At 52.5% G+C, this 20,790-nt stretch overlaps 1 long non-coding RNA gene across 2 annotated transcripts; it reads right to left on the reverse strand.

Annotated features, from left to right (window-relative positions):
- Positions 1-3,175: 3,175 nt before the first annotated feature.
- LOC135420116 (uncharacterized) lies at positions 3,176-19,844 on the reverse strand. 2 transcript variants are annotated; one of them, XR_010433364.1, is made up of 3 exons: positions 5,924-19,844; positions 5,059-5,156; positions 3,176-3,800 (listed from the first exon to the last, which is right to left on the reverse strand). It is a non-coding gene; the product is annotated as an uncharacterized LOC135420116 (long non-coding RNA). The 2 variants fall into 2 exon arrangements; XR_010433365.1 differs by lacking the exon at positions 3,176-3,800 and adding an exon at positions 4,338-4,606.
- Positions 19,845-20,790: the final 946 nt, after the last annotated feature.

Consider the following 20,790-nt stretch of genomic DNA (forward strand, 5'->3'; position numbering starts at 1 on the left):
TGGTGGGATCCCATCACTGGAAGTGTTCAGGGCCAGGTTGGACAGAGCTTGGAGCAACTTGTTCTAGTGGAAAGTGTCCCTGCCCGTGGCACAGGGGTGGAATGAGATGGGCTTTAAGGTCCTTTCCAGCCCAAACCATTCTGTGATTCTATGAGGAATTTTCAGGAGGAAATCTTTCCCTGTGAGGGTGGGGAGGCCCTGGCACAGGTTGCCCAGAGAAGCTGTGCCTGCCCCTGGATCCCTGGAAGTGTCCAAGGCCAGGTTGGACAGGGCTTGGAGCAACCTGGGCTGGTGGAAGGTGTCCCTGCCCATGGCAGGGGGTGGCACTGGATGGGCTTTAAGGTTCCTTCCAACCCAACCCATTTCATGATTTCTCATGCTTGCACCAGGATCTGCAGCCGGTGGACACTGTTGCAAAACCCTGAGTGATGATAATGGGGTGTGAGTACCTGCCAAGGCAAAGCTCTCCTGAAGGGCCGTGGTCACTTCCCTGCTGAATGCTGAGCAAGTAGAGGCAGGCTCATCTGATAAAGGGTGCACTTACCCAGATAAGGAAATAGCAGAACTCCAGCCCAGAGCCACTGCTATCGCCTGGAGAGTCCTGGCCTGCTCCACCTCGGGAGGAATCCGAGGGCAGCAGGTACTATGTGAGAGCACAAAGATTTTATGCAGGCATTAACAGCACAGCACTGTACCAGTGACACAGAGCTCCCTGAAAGCAGATGCTTGGGTTGTCCCACTCAGTGTGGTCTTCTCGGTGTTTGGCAGCTGAGCCTGCAAACCTGGTGATTATGGCCAGGATTATGGAATCACAGACTGTTTGTGTTGGAAGGGACCTCAAAGACCATCTAGTTCCAACCCCCTGCTATGGGCAGGACCTGCTCACCGATCTTGAGAGTCGCTGTGGTGCTGCAGCCCCATCACAGAGGAGGGGACGTGGGGACTGAAAATGGAGCACTGAGTACCAAAGGATCACAGCTCTGGGCTGTGAGCCTCTCACAGCAGAGCTCGTCTTTCCTTCAGGCACTGAAAAATTCAGCAGTAAACATCAGAAACATGGGAGTGCTGTGTTTGTCCCTGATGCAGCTCAGGGGACCATAACCAGCCTCAGTAACGAGCCCTGGATCAGACAGTTCGTTCTCTCTCTGCCCTGAAGACCTAAGCTGTTATTTTCCAAACAAAGGGTGAAAAAAACACGAACAATTTTTCATCTGTCCCATCACTGACCCTCTGTCCAAGGCAACAGAAATAATTAGAGCTTGCTGAAGCTGATTGCTAATGAAAAATGAGGTTTGGGGCCAACCTGCTCTTCATCTGAAGTTCGGGCTCTGAGAGTACGTGGACAGCTTCATGCCCGTGGATTGTCTGACTCCTGCATGCTCTTTGAGATATTCGGTACATTCCTGCAGTGGGTGGTGAGCCACAGATCAGGGTCAGAGGTAATCCCCAATTATTTAGCCCTTTTACTGTTCTTGTGCTTGCCAAACAATTCTCCATATCAGGATTTACTCATGACCTTAAGGGACGTTGCCAAGGATTTAGGAGTCCCCCTAAAAGGAGGATCCAAATGAAGTTATTACATTCTTGCGCATCAAGTTAGATTGCTCGAGAGTTGAGTTACATTTTCCTGGGGATCGGTTTTCAGAAGCGAGGGCTGATGCAATCATCAATTTGCCTTCTCGCTTGTGTTTGCTGAATTATTTCTGTGTGGAGGGTTCCTTTACAACGTATGATTCAGGCAGTAGCAAAATGTTTAGAAAGGCTGAATTTCCTGAAGGCACTGGTGCAGCGGGTCTCCCGAGCACTCCTCCAGAAGGGCTGGGAGTCACAGGACCGCGGCAGCGCGTGGCCAAGGGGATTTGCAGTTATTTACAGAGGCAGGAGAACACGAGGGGCTGGGGGCTGCTTTGAGGGTGGGCTGGAGATCCGAGCCCCAGGATCTGCCCCTTCCCTGGGAAGGGGAAGATCCCTTCCCTTCCCTTCTGACCACGGCGATTTGGGGGAAACGTTCCGAAAATCCCTGGCACCGCCGTCTGATCGCAGCCTATGTGGGCAGCGCCGGGAGTTAACAGATGGGTTGTGGATTCGAGCTTACGATAAGGTTACTGAGGGTGGTTTTGTTTTAAAATGTCTCTTACTTAATATATCCATGAAGGCCAGGCATGTGCCTGTGGCCTGTAATCAAATCGCTGACTCTCCCTCTCTCTCATTTCCAGCAATCCCGTTTCGGGTTACTGGCACCGGAGGTGAAAGAACAGCCACGGCCCGGCCGGGCTGGACGCTGTGCCGGGCAGGATGCGCTCAGCCCTCCATCCTGACACCCACTGCTCTCTGCAGTGGGAGTCTTTCAAGGAGCAGGGGAGCAGGGTGCTCTCCTGAGCTCAGTAAACGTGACGGCTCTTCTTCCGAGCCTGGCAGCTCTCCAGCTGCAGCACCCAGCTCCGGGATGGGTGGGAGGCAGTGGGTGCTGTCAGCCAGGGGAGACAGTGCCTCTGTCAAACACCCTCCACCATGGGGTCTGTGGTCCTGCAGTGTGTGGGTCAGTGTGGGATGTATCCAGCCAGGAGCTCCCAGGAGACCTGCTCATCCCATTTCCCGTAGCATCCAAGGCAGGCTCAGGGTGTCCCGCCCCCCTCAGCCGAAGGCTGGGTCCCAAGGGACATGTGGAACCTCACCGTGCAGAGCCTGAGGAGCAGCTTGACGCCCAGCAAGGCTCTGGTAGCTGCAGAAGTCTGAGTTCGTGTGAAGTCTGGTGGTTTCAGCTGTGCCTGTGACTCACTGTCGATAGCACAGCTGACCGCGCTCGCTGCAGGATCACCCGCGAGTCGGGAGGAGAGATTTAATATTGCAAATATGTGCACCCATCGCTGCTTAATTACATTGGTTTAGGCTGCCACGGGCTCTGCTTGGATAAAGCACTGGGAAAACCCAGCGAGAGCTGTTGTCTCTGTGCCCTCCCTCCGGCACGACCCTGGAGCACTGCCGGGCACGTGAGAGCTGCGGGAATGACGCTGGCATCGCTCAGCGAAACTCGCCTGAGGACTATTCAAATGAAAGCCATTCCCCTCTTTGAGAAGGGATGTTTGCCAGCACCCAGTGCAGCAGTGGGAGGAATATGTAGGTGGAAACTATTTGGAAGTGGCAAAATTTGTGGACATTAATAAGAGACTTTAGCCCACTTTGATACTGTGTTTAATAAAACATGCCGGCTTCCTGGTGACATCCTGCCCTGCCAAGCCCGGGCAGCCGGGAGCTCACGCTGTTTAACCAGTTCCCTGCTGGCTGGTTGCACCATCTCGTGAGAAAGAACCCCGGGCGAGCACACCCGGCACACCCCGGGGCTGCGCCGGCACCGAGCACGGCCCAGCCTCCATCTGCACACGGCCTGGACAGGGAATGGGGAATGGGGGGCTGGAAGGGACCTTAAAGGTTATCCAGCTCCAACCCCCTGCCATGGGCAGGGAGACCTTCCACTAGCCCAGGTTGCTCCAAGCCCCATCCAACCTGGCCTTGGACACTCCCAGGGATGGGGAGTCCACAACCTAAGAGCCATTTCAGAGGTGACATCCAGGTGCTGCGCTGGCTGGGTGGTCTCTGCAGAGCTCAGGAGGAGCAGGGGATGGTGAGGGCTGATCCACTGTTTGAGGGGCTGGGAGGAGCAGGAGTCTCTTTGCCCGGTGACGCGTTGTCTGGTGGCTGCTCTGCACAGAGGGATCTGATCACATCTCTCCTCCTGCCTCACATCAAACAGTGAGTCAGCGCTGGAGCCCCATCAGATGTCTCTGCTTCGCCTTTCATATCTGGAAAGCAGAGAGGATGATGCTCTGAGTATGCAAAGCAAGGAAAGCAGGGTGCTTTCAGATCTGCCCCGTGGAAAATACCATGGTATTTATTCTGCACTGGCACCCACGTACCCCGGCAGGAATCAGCACCACGGGGGCCCAGAGTCTGGGGAGATGTTGATCTTTCTGGGGGATGCAGGTAACAACAGCCACGGGGCCAAACTGCATCACCTCTGAGTCAAGTATTAACATAGAAAATACTCTGAACTTGCTAACTGGGTTAAAAAAATTAACACACACCCCTAATAATAATAATAATAAAATAAAGAAGAAGAGCCTGAGAGTGTGTTCTTCCTGCAGTTCATGTCAGGACATGGATGAGTTCCTCCTCTGAACCCCAAGGCTTTGGGACAAGGTCTGTGTGACCTGTGTGCTCACAGGGTGTGAGGTGCCCAAGGATTGGGCTGGGGGGCTTTGGTTCCAGCTGTAAATGCCATCGGCACAGAAGCAGAGCTTGGGCTGCTCACCAGGGCAGAGGTGGAGAATGGGGCAGGTCCACGTGGGGGACAGAGTCTGGCAGCAGCTGAAGCACTGCCCAGGGAGGTGGTGGAGTGACCACCTCTGGAGGTGTTCAAGAGGCATCTGGATGTGGCACTTGGGGACATGGTTTAGGGCTGGCTATGGTGGTTCCGAGTCGATGGTTGGACTGGATGATCTTGAAGGTCTCTTCCAGCCTTGATGATTCTGTGGTTCTGTGTGGTTCTGGGAGGGGGCACATGGGGAGCCCAGCTGGACTTCTGCCAGGATGCCACCGACTCCTGTGGCTGGAGATAAGAGAGAACAAGCCTGAGTGCTGCACATGGACTTGCTCATCCCAGCCTGGTGTTTGTGTGTTCCTATGGGATCAAGTACCTGCTTGCAAGTGTGTGGGATGCCCCATGGCTGGCCAGGGGCTGCAGTTGTCTGTGTTAACCAGGGTCTGCTCAAGGCAGGTGGATGTCTGGGTGGGAGAGGAAAAGGGATCATTGGCACTCCAACTCATCAGGACTTAATGAACATTTGGCCCCTTCCAATAAATGGATGCAAAGAAAATGAAGTCAGAAGGGGAAGTGCAGGTGCACAAGCTCATTCGCACCAGGCCAGACAAATCATACACATTGTTTCCTAGTCAGGCAGACTTAAAAAAACCTTGGACACGAATATCATTCAGCTCTGGGGCAGTCTGGAGCAGCCGTGGGAGAATGCAACCCGTCATTTTCTAAATAAGAAGCCAAACCTCTGAATCCAGATCCTCCTCCTCCCAAAGTCCCGGTCTGATCCCATGTGCATCATGAGCCAGATGTGGCTTGGGCATTACTGCTGCTGCAAATTCAGCTGAAATAAGCACAAACAGGAATTAAATGGAATAGGAAATATTCACGATGGATTTGTGCCTAATCAAGATTACACACAGCTCTGCTGACTGTGCTCCTCTGGCAGGGAGCCGGACCCCTCCTGGATCCCTCCAGGATCCCTCCGTGACACACAGAGCCACCTAAACTGCACCTCGGGTGGAACATGCCCGTATCTGGGGAGAAAATACAGCCCACTAGGACAGAGAGAAAGGCAAAGGACACCCAAGGCATCCCTACGAGCAGTAGTAGTTGACAGGAATGTCTCTCATAGTGCCCTTCCCTCTGTATCAGCAGGGATCTGGCTGAGAAGTCCTGGAGCAAACCACAACTGAGGGTGTTGCTGTCTTCCCCAAATACTTTCTCTAATGAGGTTTTTAAATAGTTTTGCCCCGCCTACACTGGCAGCCAGAGCACTTTCATCTCCAGGTGAATGGGAACCGAGGTGGGACTCAGCTGTCTGCCGGGAGGATCATTTCCATATTGCAGGAGGCGGGGGGAGAACCCGCGCAGGGGCAGGGAACGCTCCGGCTCCTCTCGGAGCTCATCCCGGCACAAATATTCACCTCGTGCAGCGCTGTTTGAAATGCAAAGAGCTCCCCGGCAGTGTGGGCCGGCGGGACAGGGGGTGCCTCTCGGTTACACCCTCACGCCGATGAGAACGGCCAGGAGCCAGCAGGTACCCGCTGGAAAAATGAGGTTTGTGAGCAGGACTCAATTTGTTACAACCTGCTCCGAGTAACCACACGCCTTTCGTTCTTAGGTGGCAAAGATCACGTCTATCCCAGAGGGTTCGTGGTGGGTGTGGAAGTACTTTCCAGAGCAGCGCCTCTCGCCCCCTCCCCAGCGCTGGTGCCGGCGGAGCGGCGCTGACGTCGCTGGAGGAGAGTGCTCGCCCACCCGCTCTCACCAGCCGGGAGAGCCCGAGACTCACAGAATCCCACAGTCACTGAGGCTGGAAAAGACCTTCAAGATCATTACGATCACCCTGTGCCCGGTCTCCACCTTGTGCCCCAGCCCAGAGCACTGACTGCCACATCCAGTCCTTCCTTTGGCACCTCCAGAGATGGGGACTCCACCACCTCCCTGGGCAGCCCCTTCCACTGCCTGACAGCCTTTTCCAGGAAGAAATTCTTCCTGATGTCCAGCCTGACCCTCCCCTGGCACAGCTTGAGGCCACGTCCTCTCATCCTGTCACTAGTTCCTGGGAAAACAGGCCGACGCCCCCCTGGCTCCACCCTCCTGTCAGGGAGTTACTGAGAATGAGAAGGTCCCCCCTGAGCCTCCTTCTCTCCAAACTTGCCTCCACAGAGTTGTCTCCCATGGGGATCACAAAACTGTAGAATAGCCTGAGTTGGAAGGGACCCACAAGGATCATCCCGTCCAGCTCCTGGCCCTGCACAGGAGGACACCCCAAGAATCCCACCAGAGTAGGCACCGTGTTGGCCTCACACAGCTGCTCTGCGGGGCTGAGTGTGGGGTCTGACAGGTCAGACAGGGCTCTGAGCACTTCTTCTAAGGGAAAAGGAATAATTTCATCCCAAAATATCCATGTGGGCTATATCTCAATCATCTGGGGAAATAGAAACGGCCACACAAGCTCATTACAACTGTCCCTTCTCATTTTATAAACTGCATGTCCGTGGGATGGAAATAAAGTCCCAGCCCTGGAAAGCTGTGAACATCTGCAGCTGCTGCCCAGATGTGGTTGCCTGGAGCCTGTGCAGAGGTTTCAGGGGAAAACCCCCATCTGCCTCTCACAGAACACCAAAACAGAGGACAGAGGTTTCGCTTCATAAACCTCGACCAAGGAGACATTAAGTGCCTTTGATCTCCAGATAGAAAAATGATCTTTTGATTTCAGATTATGAAAAGGAATAACCATCTGCTAAGGAACAGCTCCGGACCCACGTTTTATTGAGGCCAGATGGTGTCCAGGGTTCCTACGTATGAATTCAATTAGCTGCTTGTGTCTGCGTCAGTGAGTCTGTATCCACCCAGTCATGTTTTTGGAACAAATATTGTAATATTCCCATGGATCCTCCAGACAGTGGGAGGTGTTTCCTTCACTGTGAAGGTTTTGGGAAGTGATGACTTTGTCTCATTTTCATCTTGCCCTGTTCTGCATTTCTAGTCCCTTGGTTCTCAAGGCTCAGGGCTTTCCCTGGATCTCTGAGCCAGCTGTGCTGAGTAAAGACATCCCTGATTCCAGTTTGCCCATCAGGGCTGACATTTCGGCCCCAGGGAACCTCTGCCATGCACCTCTCCTACCCTGGGACTGAGTTTACAGGGTTATTTGGAATATAATCCATTTCTAACCTAAGACAGACCTGCTCCAATCTCCTTTCCACAGTGCTTACCAGGGGTTTACTCAGGGCTTAGCTGTGCTGAGGGTAAGGTACCTCTAGCCACCACCTTGCAATCTGGAAGGGTGGCACGATGGGAAGGCCTTTCCCAGGATGCAGAGGGTGGGAATGACCAGTTGCCTGACCAGCCACCACCCCCGGCATGGACGGACTTCCTGCCCGGACAGCCTGGCTCTGCAGAACCCAATTAGCTCCTCTCATCTTTCCAATCTAATAATCTGGAACTCCCTGTTGTTTTTTTTATAAAGGTGTGGCTCAGCACCACATGATACACTCAACAAGCTGCATATTTGCACTGATTTCCCTCTTTACAGTGTTGGAAGTGGGAGAACTCTGTTGTGGGAATGGGCTGAGCAGCAGCCCCGAGAGCAGCAGGTTGTGATTCATGGCTGGAAGGGCCTCACTCACAACTCACACCTTCCTCTGCATCCTGGGAACTCACCTGCACAAGAGACAGCCTTGCAAAAGGCCCCTGAGCAGGAAGTATCCTCAGCAAAGGGACCTCGCAACTTACTGTTTTTTCTTGCCTTTCTGGGGAGGGAAGGGGCTGTGGAGCTAAATTGTTATTTATAGACACATTTCTCCCAAGGTTTCCTTTTCCCCTCCTCATTCTGTGCACACACAAGTGCACACAGATGCTGCAGGTCTCACCACCCCCAGGCCTGGCACAGGGTCTGGAGTCAGGGTCTGCCACTGCCCACAGTCTTTGTTTCAGGGTTTCTCACCCGTGACCTGTGTTTGACTCTGGTTTCACATCTCGGGGAATGCTGGAAGGTCCATCCGCTCCCTGCCTTTCCAGCCATGGAATCCATGGTCCATCTGGGAATGCTCTGGCTGCTGTGCCTGGGAATCCCCGAGGGGCAGTTTTCCGGGCTGGCCCTGCTGCTCCCGCTGCACGGCTGTGATTAGAGCCTTATTACCAAATTACAGGATTATAAGCATAATAACGCACAGAGAAACTACTCACGTCCAATGATTTCTCCTGTTAAAAATGAAATACAAGCCCTTTAGCAGATGGGTTCCTAAAGAAGAGCTCTGAAGGAGCAGCCATGAGGGAAGAGCCACAGAGAGGAGGGATGAGAAAATAGAGCAGGTTCTCATTAGGGTGCAATGCGTGTGATAATTACTTGAGGAAGCATGAGGGAAGGCAGGGCTCATTTCATCCTGGATCCCACAGTGACTGCAGGCTCCCTGTGTGCAGCTGCTGCAAACCTGGAACACGATTTTGCAGCTCTGCCCAACCCAAGTATCCCTGGCTCCTTCCTTCCCAGGAATTCTCAGGAGCCCTTATCTGATCCAACACGCCACTCGGGGATTTTCCTTCCCCTTGATGCTGAACTGCTCAATAAAGCAGTTACTGCTCCAAAACCAGGATTCCAGGCAGCTGGAATCATAAGTCATAAACACAGATTACTAAACTTCACACTGTACTCGTCACCTTCCATTGAAAAACCCCTGCTCATCCCACCATGCCATTCCCACAGATCCTGGATTTCCATCCTCACACTGTGTCTTATTCAAGAGACCCACCAAAGCTCCTTGGATCTGCTGGCAGGTCCTTTGGGATTCCCTTACCACAGCAGGTGGCAGCTTTTGGGCTCCCAAACCTCGAAGCAGAACCTTCCAGAAACGCTAAATCCACCCACCCCTCCCCTCTGCCATCACACGTTGCCAACGTCACCCATTTCAAACCATTTTGAGGAAGGTTAAGAGTTGGCTGGTTGTAGCCAAAGCTGTGACTAATATTTTTGGGGGAAAGTACTTTATGTCAAAACAAGTGAGTAGTGAAGTGGAGACATGTGGTGCAGAGATGTGGGAAGGAGGGAGGGGCTTTTTGGTGCCAAATTTCCCTGTTCCCTAAAGGGAGAACCCAAGTTGCCTTATTTCTTCATGTAGAATGAGACAGAGAAGGAAAACTTCCTGCTTTATTTCTTTTAGAACCTCATATTTCTAGAAAGCTGCTGAATCACCCCCTTATGATATGTTGTCATGGAAAAGGGTCCCTTGGCTTGCACTGGTGGCCTGGGCCAACCCCCCCTGTGGGCTCCAGAGCTGTTGGAGCCATCGGGGCCCCTCACGGTCACCCCCCGAGCCCAGCCCAGCGCAGGCTGGAGCTGACACTGCCCCAGAACAATCCCTTTTCCTCATGGCTCCTTCCCACAGCCAGAGGCTGCAGCTTTCAGGCTTTCCAAGCCTTTTTCCCAGCCACAGCAAGGTGTGCAGGCACCTGGAAAAGCAGTCAGTGGGCTCCATCCCCAGGGAGAGCCGATGCATCCAGGCTCATTCCTTACAAGCCGGAGTCAGGTGTGTTCTACGGAAACATGTGGGCTCTGTGACTTTGTCAGTGAAATATAACCAATTAGTTTTAGTCATTTAGAGCAGGCAAAGGACTCAGCCCACAAAACTGCTTTGCTTCCCGAAGTTATTCAAGCCCTATGGAGCCACATACATTTGCTTATTAACGAAGTGACTGTGCTGGCCGAGCCTCCTCCCGCCCTCCGGAGCCGAGTGTGGTGTGGGAAGAGGCAGAGCCCTTCATGTCCCAGTGCCTGCGGAGGCTCAGCTGCAGAGCTCATTTCCTATTTACATCCCCAAAAAGCCCAGTTCAGCACAGGCTGCTGCCTCTGCAGCCAGCAAGGTGCGTTCTGCAGGTGTGGGTGGGTGATTCACCCACAGGTTATCTGCGTCCTCCGGCTCCCGGTGCTTCCCCAGCCCAGGCAATTCCAAGCACACCCAAATAAAGTCCCAAATCAGTCCTGTCTGGCCTCACCCTCTTTCTCAGCAGAGGGTTTGGATGGTTTCCACGTCTCATTTTGCCTTCCTCCCAGAGGAAGTCCACCCTACAAGCAACTCCCTGTGAAGGCCTGAGCCAGAAGGTCAGACCTCGCCTGCTGTCCTGCTCTCCTGATTTCTCCTGATGAGAGGAACAACCTCCAAGTCTCTCCTACATCCCAGATGGGTTTTCCTCTTCCCCATACACAGCATTCCCTTCCTGGAGCAGCCCAGTTACCTCCTCCTGCCCCCATTAACCCCTCTCAGCCCCAACACTCCCTGCTCTCAGTGGCACAGCCTGGATGGTGGGAGTCCCAGGTGAGCTCTGGAGCTGGGGGGGGTCACTGGGGGGCTGATACCTGTCCCCACTGATAACTACAGTGAGACAGCAGGGAATGAGGAACTGCACGTGGAAGTGAAACCTCCCATGGCATCCCCCTTTTAGCAGGGCCTGTTGTGACATGACAAGGGGGAATGGCTTCCCACTGTCAGAGGGCAGGGTTAGATGGGATACTGGGAAGGAATTCCTCCCTGTGAGGGTCATGAGGCCCTGGCACAGGTTGCCCAGAGAAGCTGTGCCTGCCCCTGGATCCCTGGAAGTGTCCAAGGCCAGGTTGGACAGGGGTTGGAGCAACCTGGGCTAGTGGAAGGTGTCCCTGCCCATGGGAAGAGGTTGGAACGAGATGATCTTTAAGGCCCCTTCCAACCCAAACTATTCCATGATTCTATAAACAGCTGCCTGAAGCCTGTCAATTTTGGCTACTCTTTCAAAACTCATCGGAAATACTAAAATACACTGATTTTGGTTTGCCATCCCTGGGGAACAGTGGTATTGTTCCCAGCCAGCAGTGAGGAGCTGTCAGGATGCCCAGACCATGACATGACTGGCTCAATGCCTCTGACAACCCCAGTTTCACTGGAAATGACAGGGCTGGGCTGGACATCCCGGTGCTGTGGCTTTGCCAGGCTCCAGCCCTCTCAGTGCAAATGTGCAGCAAAAGGCACTTCCTGGAGACGGATATTTTACAAAATGAATGTTATCACTGCCAGCTGACCATGACCAGGACTCATTCCAGATAATCTTCACAGAGAGGTACAGGGACCTCAGGAACAACCCACCTGAGCAGAGGTTGCTCCATTAATCACTTTGGCTACAACCCAGCGTCACCAAACCGAGCGAGGTTTGAGGTTCACTTCTCCATCTGAGACTCCGTGTCACAACTGTGACTGAATACTGTGCTGAAATGCAGCTGCCAGAATTATGGAGGTGGAAGACCTTTATTTAGCCCAATCTTCCATCGTGAAACCTCCCCCAGACTTCCAGCAACCCCCCTGCCAGAGCGCTGAGTAACAGGACCGGCGCAGCTGCCTGCCGTGACCTCCCCCGAGCCGCTGAGCCGCCTGTATTTTGGAGACCAAACTATTTCCATCAGAAAGTAACTTCCTCAGAAACTTAGTGGGAGATCTTTGGTTTAGTTTTCTTATGGTTGGGTTGGTTTTTTTTTTTAATGCAGATAAATTCTGTTTGTTTGCACAGAAAACTCCGAAACCTCCTTTATCCATGAAACAATCTGGAAGCACGTCCTGCCCTCGCTCCAGCGCTCCCGGCTCTCCCTGGGCCAGCCATGGCTGGCGTTTTAGGCATCACTTAGCAACGCCCATGAGCAAGAGTTTGTGCTGTGCTGGGGTCACCACACCCACCACCACATCACACATCCACACAGCCAACTTTCCAGAGAAATGAAATACAAAAAAAAAAAGAAAAAATCAACTCTTTTGGCGTCTCATTCCCACTACTCAAACGGTACCGATTTGGGGTGGAAATTCCCTGGCAGGAGCTTCTATTTCCATTCTGTGTGTTGTTGAGAAACGTGGTGAGGAGGGTTTTGGGAGATGAGCTGGAGTGTGCCAGAGCTGCAGCCTCACCCTGGACTCGCTCGGTCTCCTCAAACACAACCCCAGCACTCTGGGCACTGACGGGACCCTGCTGAGGTGCCCGTTGTTGCTGAGCTGCAGGTAATGGTGACCCCTGCTCTCCTGGACAGGGATGCCACGCAGCTGTGCTGGTGCCACCAGGGCTGGCAGGAGGTGATGGACAGGTCACATCCCCAATGGGACACTGGTGACCCATCATCCCTTGCCACCCCTGTCCTGTCTTGTTTCTTTCCAATTGCAAGACACGGAAAACCCCTGGAGCCTGACCTGGCAATGTAGTGAGGACAGCTGGGGAGGAGAGCAGTGACTCAGAGGAGGGGGGTTCCAGGTCAGCACCCCTGTTCCCGGGGGAAGTGGGATGGGGAAGCAGAGTGAGTGGGCACCGTGTCCAGTGGGCACACAGAGGCACTGCTGGGATGGCTTACAGAGGAGATTTGGAAAGAAATGCTCATCCTCGTGTCTCTCACGAGGGCGTGTGACGTGGGTGTGTACATATGTACGTCTGTCCAGCTGCCCCCTCCCTCAGCATTCAGAATATAAAGGTTTTCCTTGCTTTTATTGCCGGTACTATCCCTCAATCATATTTTAGCTCCATGAACAATTTCTGTATCAAATTCTCTGCTCTGGGACTTTTTAGGATGAAAAGTCTGTGTAAGTTTAAAACTATCTCTCAGTGCCATTAAAATTACGTATAAATAATATAACCCCTTCAATTCTGGAAACTCGTCTTGATGCAGGACTTAATCTTTACCTGTCCCTGGCCAAGCACAGTCTTGTGCTCCACCAGGATGTCTGAGCACCTGCACTGAAGTGACACCACACCACAGTTCTGCTGTTGGGCTGATGATTGATGGGTTTTCACTGCTTGGGTAAATTAAGGAAAGAAGTGAAATAGTGAAATGAATAGAAGCAAACCCACAGCTTCGTCAGAACTGCATTACCCCCCTTCCATCAAAAATGTGATTTCTGCAGCCTGGATGGCAATGCCTCGTCACTTCAGTGTCACATTATGGCCCACGACACCCAGAAAACCACAGCAGTACAAATCCTGTGCTGTTCCCTGCCTCCCTTCCCCAAGGCAAAGAATTAGGAACAGCGAAAACAAAATCATGGGACTGAAATAATAAGAATTAAAAAAGAAAAGAAAGCAATCACAAGACCGGTGGTTTGGAGCCGGGTGGTGTAGGGGGGGAGCCCACAGCCACTGCTCCATGGACAGCACACACACCCCTCTGCCACACTGGCACCTCTGCTCAGGCTCCCACCACCTTGACACACCACACAGAACCTCCTCAGCTGGGATTTCTCCCTCCTTTCTGCCCTTTTCCAGCTCCTCAAGTCTGCTACTGAAAAGAAGGCACAGAGGAGCCAATCTGATTTACTGAATTTTATCCTTTTTTTGACCCTATAAGGAAACATCCTTTCCACCCCATGAACGTTTCAAACCCTGCACATTTTGGGAATGAAAGCTCCTCTGTGTGTCTACAGCTACAGAGAGACTTTGAGTCCCCACCTGCCACTCTGGGACTGATGCAGGCAGGAGAGCGAGCGAGTCGACTCCTATTTCCCAGGAGACGGTTCAACCAGATTTAGGAAAAGCTGAGCAGTCTCCTGTGCCAGGCCCCATGGCAGATGCTGGGGGAAGGCAGGGATGGAGCTCAGAGCCTGTGCTGAGGCTCGTTGCCAGCGATGCAGCACAGAGCCCGTGCTCGGCAGCGCGCGCAGACACCGCGCTCGGCTCTCCCGGGGACCCAAACCCTCCGGGTCTGCACCCAAATGTGTGAGCTGGGGTCCCCTCACCCTGGTCTGTGTGGGGAAGAGAGACCTTGCCTGGTAGTCCTGTCATTCCCCAGTGACTATGGAAGGACCTCCATCAACCTTTCCCTTGCCCCGTGGCCTCTACGTCAGAGGACAAGCTTGGCCAGGCGTGTTGTCCACTTCATCACCACGGCTGGAGTCAGGGAAAGGGACGGGGTGACACCTCAGCCCAAACACACCTCACCTCCAGGGCAGGGTTTTATGGTGGGACAAGCACTGGCCTTGCTTGGGATGCACATGGAGACTGACTATTCATACCTACTTCACCTCCCTCCCTCTGTTGCCCCTTATCCATTGGCCCTGAGGGCCATTTTCCAAAACTGCAGGCTAAGGCCACTAAATGCTCCTTGGTTCCATCACAGCAGAGTTCATCACAGGGAAATTATTTTGCTAAATGCCTTGAGCAGTTATTCCCTCCACAAGAACAGCACAAAGAACCCCAAATACTCTGCAGTAGAAGGAACCTGCACATTCCCGGAGCGCCTCTGCCTCCAGAGGTGTCAGGACTCTTCACTCACATTGGCAAATCAAAGTCTGCAGTAACCCAGATCTCCTGACTCCTGGTCTTGTGCCTTGATCACAAGATGATCTTTCCCTCTGCAAGAGCACCGGGAGCGAGGGATGAAACACCACTTGTGTTGCCCAACACCTCCCCCACGGACATGCTCCACTTAGACCTTGGTACGTGGAGAAGAGCCAAAACCCAGGGCAACAACGCACACGCTGCCCGGGCAGCCTGCGTGGGGCTCTGCCATGAGCTCCATCACCAGCTTGGAGCCATCAAGAGCTCTCACTCCCATCCTGGTAATCCCTGATATTTGCAGCACAGATTTGGGACTGAGGTGAAGCTCAGGCAGGCAAGTCTGCACCGTGAGCAATACCAGCTTTGGCCTTGGGAAGTCTTGTTTTAGGGGAAAAAAAACAAGATAACATCCTAGAAACTAAATACAACCTTCTGTGTTCCCTATTTTATTTCCTCTGAGGCCTGCAAGGCCTTTCTGCATTCTTGAACAAATGCAGTGCCCCAAATTAATTTATATGAAAACTGACCCCAGCCTACGGTCAGGATTCAGTATCAGGATAAGTTGTACTCAGTGGAGCATCTTTATAAAATGAAACCTGGTGGATTTGTCTCTTCAGGATATTCCTGTTTCCTGTCCCGCCCCAGAGCCCACTCGGAGGCTTTTCACTGGCTGCAGTGGACTTTGGATCAGATCAGCCAAACAGGGTGGTGATTCAAACTGCAAACTGCAGCAGACCAGTCAGCCCCAGGTCCTTAGGGGTCCTTAGGCACTAAACTGGGGCCAAACTGGTGAGAACTGGGGAGCCCAGCCCCGCTGTCCCTCCTCTGTGGATCCCAGCCCTGGTGCTGCACAGGCACGACTCTGCTCCTCAGGGACCAGAGATGCTCAGGCTCTCTGAGTGCCACAGACACACCTGCTCCTTCTTTGGCTTTAAGTTCTAAACTGTCCCAACATAAAATAAAGATCTACAGGAGCAGAAGCAAAGGCAAGGAATGTGTTGTTGGTAGGGATGCTCCGGGTCAGGTGCTCACTTTGCCTGTATTTACACGCTTTGGGGAGTCATTCCCTGCCTTGCAGAACTGCTTCCATGCAGTGTTAATATTTCCCAAGCATCCTGGAGCTCACTCCACATTCTTTCTCATTAGTGAAGTGACTTTTTCTTTCTGCAATCAATAATGACCCTCATTATCTAGATCATCCAGAACTAGATAATTTGATATATAATAAAATTTGATCATTTCAAAATATAAATGTTTTGTTGATCGCATTTTTACTGATCCAAACTGAACTGTCTCCTTAGGAGACAGACACCACAGCCTTGCATTACCCTGCTCTCTCCCCCTCGGCTTGACCCATTTTCCCCTCTCTTTTCAGTGGAATCAAACCCTGCAACTAACCTTTAAGGGTTCCTTAGTCTTTATTTTGTTCCTATTAACCTTCTGTTTCTCTGGATAATTCTGCAGCCAGGAGTAGGTGTGACTCCCACGGCACAAGTCTCGCTGTGCTGTTGACTCATGTGCTGTGCTTGCTCAGCCAGCTCCTGTGATGGGGAGGCTTATGCAACGTAGCGAGGTCTCCCAGAGCATATGCTCTTACTCGAGCTGTGAGATCTCGGCGTGTTCTCTCTGCTGGATGAGCCCCACGGCGCTGGTGGGACGTGCCACGGGCACACGCGGTGCCACGAGCCCTCCCCGTGCCCTGAGCACGCACACGAGTCACCAGGGCCCCGCAGAGCCCACGGGAGAGGTGCTTCGGACACATCCCCCCTCCCCTCTAGACCTGAAAAGCACAGAGGTGCTGCTTGGCTCTGCTTGGTGGTCCTGCAGGACGCTGCCCTGCCGGGCTCCGGCAGCTCCCAGCGAGGAGCCCTCCCTGGTTTGTTAAAGGCCACTCGGTTCCATACTGAGATTATATAAAGTGAACTTAACAGACGGTCAGATTTGGCCTGTCATGTTGGGAGGGCTCTCACACAGATTTTTTTTTAGGAGGGAAACTAGCAAGACATGTGGTGAAAAACACCCTATAGCTTGTAACTCCTGTCTCTGAGATCCAGCCATCTGTTCCCATGAACTTCAAGTGAGAAGCAGCCACCATTTTGAAGAGAGACACTTAAAAAAGTGAGAGGATCCAGCCCTCGATTCCTTGGGCAGAAACCAGCCCCCTGCCTATCTGAAAGGCCAGTGCAGGAACTGCAAAACTCTCTGGGTAAGATCATATCCCTGCAGGGATAAGCGACAGCTGGGCTGATGGCTACAAAATTAATAGAGTCACAGGATGGTTTGGGTTGGAAGGGACATTAAAGTTCATCCAGTGCCACCCCCTGCCATGGGCAGGGACACCTCCCACTAGTCCAGGTTGCTCCAAGCCCTGTCCAACCTGGCCTTGGACATTTCCAGGAATGAGGCAGCCACAGCTTCTCCGGGCAACCCGTGCCAGGACCTCACCATCCTCACCTCCCTCAGTTAGGGAAGGATTTCTCCCTGATATCTAATTTAATCCCTGCTTGTCCTATCACCACCTGCCCGTGTAAATTCCTGATGCTTTGACCTCCGTGCAGGAGGGAGCGAACCGGGGTGGATGTGGGGGACACCAAGCCCCCGAGTGGGGCCCCGGGACTGGCAGCAGGCAGGACACACCGGGATCCCTGGCAGGCAGCTGGGGCCGAGCGAGCCAGGGCTGCACAGGTCAGAGCAGCCTCTGCTATTTCCTGCCCGACTCGCTGCCACCCAGCCCATAAACTCACAGGATTCATAAATACAGAAATAAAACCTCCTTGAAAGCCCCACTACAGAAAGGAAAAACCCCTCTCCTGCTGCCCAGCCCGCTTGGTTTCGGAGCGAGGCGTTCCCACAGGAAGGTTGAAACACCAGGTTTGGGGCGAGGTGTCACCACGTCACCGCGGCCCTTCACTGGAACTGCTGTGAAAGGCGGCTGAAACATTAACCTGGGCTCGCCGTGGCACCTTTCCCACCAGGAGATGAAAGCCAGCAGCTGCTGATATGGAAACCAACTGTTGGAGCCGCCGAGCACTGACACATGCGAGCGCGGAGCCACCGGCTCCTGCAAACGTGCTGCAGGAAATGACTAAACATTTAGTGCTTGTTATTGAGCAGGATTCCTGGAGACACGTAGGTGGTGTGGACAGCGTGGTATGTGCATTAAAGTGCAATTTAGGTCAATGATTCTTTGAAAGGACCATTCTTCCTTTCTCCCCCCCTCCTTTCTCCCTTCAGGGACGTTCGCTATTCAAAGATTAACTTTTCCAGTTCTCTTTTCCAAACAGTTCCCATCAGCACAAAGTAAAATTAAAAAAGGGGGAAAAGACAGTAGGAATTACCCTGCTTTAATATTGAAATCTCTCTGCAGTTTTTTCCCATTTTATCTATTTTTAATGCTAAAAAAGAATTCCGAAGAACCTTTAGAGGCAAGAGTGCGTGTTCAGACAAAACCAATCGTATTTCACGAGGTGTCTGAGACTCACTTTTTAACAGGTGAACCCAAAATGAGAGCCAACCCCGGGGAGACCGGCCAGATCCGGGCTGTGGGAAGTGTCAGCACAGCTCCAGCTCATGCTGTGGCGTGCCAGGGCTGCGATCCACCTTTTCCATGGACCCTCCGGTGCCCAGTGATTCCTGAAGCACCTCCAAGAATGTGAGGCGGTGCCTCCAGCACTGCCCCGGCACACAGGGACCTCATCAGCAAACACACATATTCTCCAAAAGCTGCTAAAAGCTCTGCTGCATAAATTCAGCATTATCTCATCGATCATATTCACGTTACTGCAAGAGGAACTGGTGCATCCACCACACTCTTGGAGCCAGAGGCTCCCTGCCCTCCTGGGAGACACAGAGACCCAGGGGAATGGCACAGGGCTGCCATGGAAAACCACTGCATCTCCTGCACTGGGAGCAGAGCCATGAGACCCCCAGATATCTCCTCACCATGGAGGGACCCTGAGACTGTTTTCAGTGGGAGCCAGAGAAATCCAACCTGGAATTGGTGGTAAATCTGCAGCAGGGCTGGGGAAGAGAGCTGGGTTTGCCAGAGGACAGGCCTCTAATGCCAAGAGAAAAGGTCTCTTTGCTAAAGAAAGATGAATAAATTATTGATGGTGATGCAATTTCCTGCAGTGAGAAATTCCGAAGACCCTTTCCAAGCAGGAATGAGAGCAGGCAGAACACTGGTCTTCTCAGGACACCTACTTTTTTTCCTCCATCTAAGGACCAGCTAAACAAATCCCAAGAAAGCTCATTTGTATCCATTTAATTATTTAATCAATAGCTCTGCTTTCAAAGCTCCTCCTCACACTCGCTCCAGCAAAGCCTGGTGTCCCGCAGATCCTGGGATATCCAGGGGACAGCAACGCTTGTTAGGTGGGGGTTGTTATGGGAGGAAACCTAAATAAAATTCAGTTTAAAAGGCACTAAATTAAATAGTCAGAGCAAGGGGAAACAACAGCTGGAAGGCTTTCTGAGGCTGACCCGTGTGTTTGGGTACAACAGCTGGCTTTGAGGAGGGCAAGTGCGCTGCTGGGATGGACAGGTTATCCCAATGTCCTTCCAAAAGCTCCGAGGGTCCTGCAGCTGCCAAGTGGGCAGTGAGCAGGGCAGGCAGGAGGGAGCTGGGTGGATCATCTCCTGGCCAGGACATCACCTCCAGCAGCCTCATGCCCCGGGCATGAACTCGCCCCCTCCTGACCCCGCAGATCCCAACACCAGTTGAGTCATCCTGACATTTAACGGCGCAGACTGGCCGGCTGCTCCTGGCTGTTGTTGAACCAGGAGAGGGATCACAACAAAACATAAATCCCAATAATTTTTAAAAGCTTTTTACTTTCTTTTGCAAGTCTCTTCCCCAAGTGTTTCCCGCATTTGGAGTGAGGGAATGGCTGTGGCTGACTCAGAGGTGCTGCCAATGGTGACCAGGCAGTGCTTGTGTATCAGGGAATGTTTTCTGGGAAGAATCTTTCAAATCACTGGAAAATCTCAGCTGAACTTGAGATGTGTCTCTGGAGGCTCCCATCAGCTGGGATGCACATTCCCTTGGTTAGGGGGCCCACAAGAGACTGTGAGAGGGAATTTGGACAAGGGCCTGGAGTGACTGGACAAGGAGGAATGGCTTCCCACTGCCAGATGGCAGGGATAGATGGGATACTGGGAAGGAATTCTTCCCTGAGAGGGTGGTGAGGCCCTGGCAGAGGTTGCCCAGAGAAGCTGTGGCTTCCCCATCCCTGGAAGTGTCCAAGGCCAGGTTGGACAGGGCTTGGAGCAACCTGGACTAATGGAAGGTGTCCCTGCCCATGGCAGGGGTGGAATGGGATGGGCTTTAAAGTCCCTTCCAACCCAAACCATTTTGTGATTCTGTGGAGTCAGGATGGGTCAGACCTATGGTAGAGGGATTGTACTTGTGCATGAACCACAGTTTCAATGGAACTTCCTCGTGGCAATGGACTACAGGGACACATTGGGTGTGAATCTGACAGGAGAGTCAAGGGGCAGGAAAACCCACAGTAAAATGCAAAAGCCCTCAAAACAAGCCCTTTGATGATGCAAAACATAACACACAACTGTCATTAGTTTTCTCATGTCTGATATTTCCTTCCCCACCTCTCCCTTACTCCCTAGTTTTGGTTTGCTCCTGATTCATATTGCTCCTGAGGTTGGGAACAGACAGTGGCACCACCAACCTCTCAGCAGCAAGCTTTTCCTTGGCCAATTTTCCAGCACTAACTGCCTCCCAAGGCCATTTGTTCTGAGGTATAAAGCCTTTTTTTTCTCTGGGAATTGATCTGGCAATGCTTTCAGGACTGCTGCCAGGGAAAGAGTGTCCCTATTGCTCCTTCATTACCATCACAGCTACCAGGACCTTTGCTGCCTGTCTCAGGATCTTGGCTGCAGTTCCCGAGCCTGAACAGTCTTTCCAAATGCAGGGAATTCCCTTTGTATAAAGGGAGAGGGACATTCACAGGAAAGCTCTGACTGCCATTCCTCAAATGTATTCCTTCATGTCCCTCCAGGCAGCCACAAACACCACCAAAGCCAGTCAGCACCTCTGTGCTGGCTCCATCAGGCTTCAAGCCTGCCCAGGATATGAAGGTCAATAAAACCCCCAGTTTTACAAGTGCAGATGCAGAAATCACCTTGCACCAAAATCAAAATACAGGAGATCTTCACTTTTTTTTCCTCTTAACCCACTTAAAGGC

The sequence above is a fragment of the Pseudopipra pipra genome, chromosome 11 (genome assembly GCF_036250125.1).
Source record: "Pseudopipra pipra isolate bDixPip1 chromosome 11, bDixPip1.hap1, whole genome shotgun sequence".
NCBI lineage: Eukaryota > Metazoa > Chordata > Aves > Passeriformes > Pipridae > Pseudopipra > Pseudopipra pipra.